Source organism: Stenella coeruleoalba, assembly GCF_951394435.1.
Source record: "Stenella coeruleoalba genome assembly, chromosome: 13".
Taxonomy (NCBI): domain Eukaryota; kingdom Metazoa; phylum Chordata; class Mammalia; order Artiodactyla; family Delphinidae; genus Stenella; species Stenella coeruleoalba.
In genome coordinates this window covers 10,044,577-10,051,014 of record NC_137159.1, presented here as the reverse complement: position 1 = coordinate 10,051,014, position 6,438 = coordinate 10,044,577, and positions in this window count along the sequence as shown.

Genomic DNA, 6,438 nt, shown 5'->3' with positions numbered 1-6,438 from the left:
GCTGGGAACCCCTTCCCCAAATGCTTTTCCGCACAGACTGGACTCCGTCGGGCCTGCGGAGCCCGAGGAGGCGCGCGTGGCCAGGTGGTGAGCGCCCCCTGCCGCCACCCGCCTGCCGAGCTCGTCCGCGGCCCCCAGGACCCGTCGCCTGCCGCGTCCCGGGGCCACTGAGAAGGCTCCCAAGCCCGGGGCGGGGGGCAAGCGAGTACTCAGAGCCTGCGATTGACGACTTCAGCTTTCCCGTTTCTCCTGCAGCTGCCTCAGTTTCCTCCATTAAGGGCAAAGAGGTAAGAAAGAAAACTGGCTTGGACCCGAGTCTCAACAACTGAGACTCAGGCGGAGGCGGGGGCGGGAGGCGCGGGGGAGGGGGCTTGCAAACTCCGACATCGTGACCAGTAGGAAGAGGATGTCCTCTGGTGCAGAGCAGGGAGACCTAGTCAAGGGCGGGGTCTTTTTGACACAATTCAGAGAAAATATTGGTCTCAGGGGCAGCTTCGAAGGGAAGAGCTTCCCTTTGCCTTTGTAGGGACCCCCCTCCCTGCTCCAGTCCTGCTGACTCCGCCCCCACCCCGCAGGCTACGCACCCCCCTTGGAGTAGCCCTGGAAAAAGCAGTTGGGGTGAGAAGAAATTCCCGACTAAGCACACACCGCACCCTAACCTCACTCTGGCCTCAAAGAGCTGCGCAGGACCGGCGGTCGTCACACACCCTCCCCCTCCCCACGCTCCCTGTGGCCACTGCCACCAGCGCCAGCCTGGGCAGCCTCAAGGGCGCTTTTTTCACCGTTTCCGGAGCCCCTAATGCTGTAACCGCAGCCTAGACCCAGGCCTTATATTGCTAGCCCACAGCTGTGCATGGCATCCTCTGTATAAAGCATCAATCCACTTCTGAAAGTAAGTCTCCCCCAAAGGACATGACCTTGATCCAGCGTGCCTGCTCCATCTTCATGGGAGCAGAGCGTGTGACCTCAAGGTGCCCACAGTGTGTCACCCCTACCCAGGCTCAGACAGGTGGTACCCACCACCCCCCCCAGCCACATGGCAGAACTGAGGGACATCCTCCTTGATCCTGGGCTCTCCCTGCCTGTTGCCAGCCTACCCAGCTCCCCTGTTAGATGAGAGTGCCTACAGCCTGGTGGGGTAGGTACTACCTAGGCTAGGTTTGGAGAGGCGGCCAGCCTCCCTTGCCCCCTCCAGAGACAGGTTCCATGAATGCATCCTTCGACTTGCTGGGCTTCCACCCCACGGTCGCCAGGGATGGAGAGGCCTCAGAAACCCCTTCCCTGAGGAAGGACAGAGGGGTGGCCTTTGGATCTGGGGAAGCAGCCGCTTAAGCAAGTTCCTGCCTGTCCCCATGGTTCCCTGTCCCACGGCAGGGAATCTCAGCACCCTGGTGGCCCAAATGGGCTTTGAGAAGGACCATTTTTCACCCTCTCCCACCATTCTCGGGCTGGGGGGCCGGTGGGCATCTCCCCAGACACTGCAGTCAGCAGCAGCCTTTTGTCTGTTGGCTTGTTTTCCTTGAAAGGCCGGGCCTCCAGGCCTCTGCAGGAACTGAGGCCAGGGCTGCTTATACCAACCCCACCCCATCCTTTCTGCCCTACAGATCAATGCTGATTCTCACCTGGGCCTTCCCTGAAGGGGCAGCACCGGGCCCTGCTGGGTACCAGCCTAGGTTGAGGACAGCCAGAGAGAGTCTACAGGAACCCTTGAGGCTGAGCCACCACCCAGGCTCTGTGCCACCCGCCGCTGCCTCCCAGCCCCACCCACGCCCAAGACCAGTGGCTGGCTCTCGGGGCAGGGGACACTGTTACGTAACTCAATTCCCGTTCCTCTCTGTGGTCTTCATCTCCCCACACACCCACAGTCCCCAGCTGCCTGCTCCACCGAGCCCTGCATGAATCAGAGCCTCGGGCCCCAGCAGGGCTTCCTTCAGCGCTTCCCGAACTAGATCTGACCTTCCCTCATCCTGCTCCACCAGGGCTGGCAGAGTCAGTCCCAGATCTACAACCAGCCAGCGGCAGGAGATGCCTAGATTACTCTCAGCCACGTTTAGGGGGAGGGGGAGGCAGTGACAGGCACTGGCCCACCTTCCGGGCCACACCAGGCTACGTGCTGGTCCCCGGACGTGCCCTGAGCTCCCATATCTCTAGTACTTTCCAGGGGCTGTTTGCTCTGCCAGAAACGCCCTCCTTACCCGTCCTCCTGTGCTTGGTGGACCCCTACTCTGTCTTCAAGGTCTGCTCACCTGTCACCGCCTCTCAGGCAGAAGGAGTTACCCTGCCCTCCCTCGGTGCCAGTTTCACGCCCAGAGCGAGATGGAGTCCGATGGTTTGTTGCACCACCCCCTCCCTCAGAGCAGACATCGCTTCTCTGTCCCCAGTACCTGGCCAAGATTGTTGAAAGGTGAAGAGTAATGGTAGCAGGCATCAGCAGATGACATACACTTGAGTTTTTCTTAGACAGGTGGTACCCAAATGAAGGTGCCCCCAAGGGATGTCCTTGGAAAGAGGGGCCATGGGGGAAAGGTGACCTAGTAGCATCTTTTCCAAAGAAAGGGGAGACAGTTGTCCCATCCCTGGCTGTGAGAGCCCAGCAAGAGTTGGGCCATCTTAGTTGAAAGCCCTGGAACCACTTCTCCAGGTCAGAAAGGTGACACTGGCCCCTCTGCCTCCTTGGCCAGGGTTCCAGCAGCTCAAGGTGCTGCCCTCCCTGCCCTGAGTGCCCATGGGGATGATCCCCAACCAGGCTTCACCCGCCCCCCCCAGCTTTCACCAGAAGCTCCAGCCTTTCAAATCCCTGGGACCCTTACCCCAGACCACCCCGTATGACCCAGCCTCCCCGCCTCCCCAGACCCTTGAGTCGTGCGCTGTGTGATGTAAGTCAATCGTTCTCCCTCCCTCCATCACACCTCTCCTGACAAAACCCCAACCCTGGTCAAACCTAAATCATCCTAAATCATCCACCCTGCCTTTGACCAGGCAGCTGCTTTTTCCAGAGCAAAACACGCACTGCATCGACTGGCCTCGCTTTAAATTCACGACCGCAGATCTCTAGACTTCCCTAGTGGGCTCACTTACCCATGCTTCACAATCGGCATCCCCCTCCTGCCCGCCCCCTACCTGTAAGCTGTAGCTTTGCTTTGTACTTAAGAGAAAATGGAAGCCATCTGGCAGGCACCCATCCCCCAAGCGCACCTGTATCCGAGCTGCATCTCCACTCTTAGGGCAAGTCCTTGGCATATGCCCTGGACCCCAACCCCTCTCATGTCCCCCAGGACTCTGCTCCTTCAATTACCCCCTCACCAGCTATCACTCCCCCACTCTAAGGGCCAGCCCCCTCCTTAAGAAGCCCTCCATGCCCCCCCTGCAGCTGCCACCTTCTCGTTTGCCTGGTCATTGTCTCTAATCCCTCACATTCTCCCCTTCACCCTTGTAGGACATCTGCACCCCACCCTCCACTGAATCTCCTCCTGGCGGGTCATTTGTGACTCCACGGCGCCAAGTGCCAGGCTCATTCTGAGTCGTGTTCTTACTGTTTCTCAGCAGCGTTTTATATGATGGACCCTTCCTGGGGGACACTCTGCTCCCTCCTCACAGGCCACTTCTCAGTTTCCTTTCCTTCTCCCAAATCCTAAATCAGTGATTCTCACAGAGTGATTTTTGCCCCTTCCTAGGGACATTTGGCAATATCTGCAGACACTTTTGACTTTAACCACAGGAGGAAGGGGGTTGCTACTGGCATCTAGCGGGTAGAGGCCAAAGATGCTACCAAACATCGTACAAGGTCCAGGACACCGCCCCACACACTCCCTGACCCACCCATTTGACATCTAGTAGCCTCAGACTTCCCACGCCCATTCCCCCTGAACCAGGTCTCTCCCCTCAGTTCTCACTGCTGAGATGCCCTCAGCCCCTACATCCAACCGCAAGTGCGCTTGCCTCAACCTCCAAAACATACTCCCAAAGCACCCACTTCTGCCCCTTTCCATGACCCCCATCACCTTCACTTGCACAACTGCAGTGGCTACCAGCTGTTCTTCCCGATTCCAATTTGTTTTCCAGGGAGTATCTGGCATGACTTTTTAAATTCTAAATCAGATCTTGTCACACCCTTCCTTAGAACCTTCCAGCAGCTGCTCCCTGTTGCTCGTGAAATAAAACCATCGCTTTCTGGCTGACCAGGCCCTGCCTGTCTCCCCCCGTCCACGTGCTCCACGCGCACTGGCCTGACACACCTTGCTTCTTCCTGCCTCAGGGCCTCTGCACTGGCTGCTCTTTCCCTGGATGTTCCCAGGGTAGCAGCCTCCTGCCATTCAGGTCTCAGGTGAAATGCCAACAGCCTATAGAAATGTTCGCCCTCCGCCATCACTTACGAATCCCAGATGCTTTATTTGCCTGTTTACTGTCCATCCCTCTCCCTGTCACTGAATAAACTGGGAATAGAAAACATGCCTTGTTTCCCAAGTTATTCCCAGTGCCTATAACAGAGCCTGTCTGGCACCTAAATTCAATAGATGTGTGTTGGGGCTTCCCTGATGGCGCAGTGGTTGAGAGTCTGCCTGCCGATGCAGGGGACGCGGGTTCGTGCCCTGGTCTGGGAGGATCCCACGTGCCGCGGAGCGGCTGGGCCCGTGAGCCATGGCCGCTGAGCCTGTGCTCCTCAAAGGGAGAGGCCACAACAGTGAGAGGCCCGCGTATCGCAAAAAAACACAAAACAAAAACAATAGATGTGTGTTGGATGAGTGAATAAATTGATGAGCGAGCCCACATTGCTGTGTGGTTGGGGATTGGAGAATAGGCTGTAGACTCTGGGAGGTGGCGGCTATCCACCGGGCTCTGGTTGACACCCCAGGGCCCCATACATATCACACCCTCCGTGCTGGGGCTCCAGAGGCTGGACCAGGGCTGGAGCATCACAGGAAGGATGGGGCTCATGGAACAGGCCTGGGCCCAGAGCTGGCCTGGGGCCTGGGCTCTGTAGTGATAGGCAAGGAGAGGACAAGGACAGCTTCGTCCCTGATCACCCGCAAAGAAAGAGTAAGCAGTCTTCCCCATGAGCCAATAGGATCAGCCAGCCCCACCTCCCTCTCTGGAGAACCCAGAGTCCAAGATCAAAAGCCACATCTTAATGGAGGCAGCCTCTGAGCTGGGAGGGCCTCACAGCACACAAAGCACATGGCCTTCTCTGACCCAGCGTGGCCACCGAGAAACCCCAGCTGGGTATCAGAGGCCCACGGGTCGTGATACAGCCACACTTATTTCTGATGAATGGGTATGTGTACTCTCTCTATCCTAGGGTTGGCCCAAAGTCTTTGCTTGGGAATCTCCCAGGGGAGCTGTCACCCTGCTGTGGCCAGAGCCTCTGCTCCCCTACTCTAAACTCTGATACCCCACGTCCCACGTTTGGGCGCAAGACTTGGGAGAGCACCCCCAACCATGATCCTTCCCTGACACTAACACCTGAGATCAGGCCCTTGTTCAGTCTCAGAAAATCCTTGACTCAAGACTGAAATCCAAGATAGACTGAGCACAGGGGCTCCAGGCCCCCTGATGCAGTGAAGAGGTTGGCAGAGGGCACGCCACAGCCCTGCACGGCTGCACAGCCCTGTTCCCTTGGGCACAACCATTTGCTTCCCTGAGTCTCTTCCCTCCTCTGGAATATGGGTCTCACCACCTGAGGGTCCCAGGCCATCGGGAGGCTTCAAGGCACTCGGGTATGAGGTAGTCAGAACAGTCAGCACCGGACTCCTGGAGCAAGTTCCCAACTTTATTTCTACCTTCTCCCAAGACACCTGAGGGACCTGGTCCCACTGGGACGGGCACGGGCTCCTGCTTCCCTTCTACTCCAGGCGGGCCCCGAGAACAGCACCACTGGGGGGCCCCCAGCTTGCTCACTGGCATCCCTGGAGACTTTCTTTGCCCCGAGAACAGCCCTCACGGGGGAGGCCAGGAGCTGATGAGTGGGCTTTGCTGAAGACAGACCAGCAAGGGGACCCTACAGCCCCTTCCCACCTTCCGGGGCCTCCTCGGGCCAAGTCCCCGGGAGGGGCGGGCAGGTGTCGGACAGAGACCAGGTTCCTGGAGACAGCAACACGGGGTGACAGCAGCTTTGAGCCCTGACTTCAGGGTCCTCGGGTTCTGGCCGTTTCCCACGTGCAGTCCTGGAGGGCCGCCACCTCTTCGTCTCCCTGGGTGGCAGGGGAGGAAGTTGGGTTCTGAAAGCCTCCTGGAGAGCAGGGCTGGAGGCTCTGGCTGCAGAGCCACATTCCCAGCACTCGGACATCAGGGAGCGAGGCTGCTCCCAGGGTCCCAGCCACTGGGTGCCCCTCCCCCAGGGCCGACCCGAGGGAGAGGGAGAGGTACCCTTAGCCCATGCTGGGGGGCTGGGCCTCAACTACAGGAGGGGTCCCAGAGGCCTTCAGGGAGGACCACCCCTCC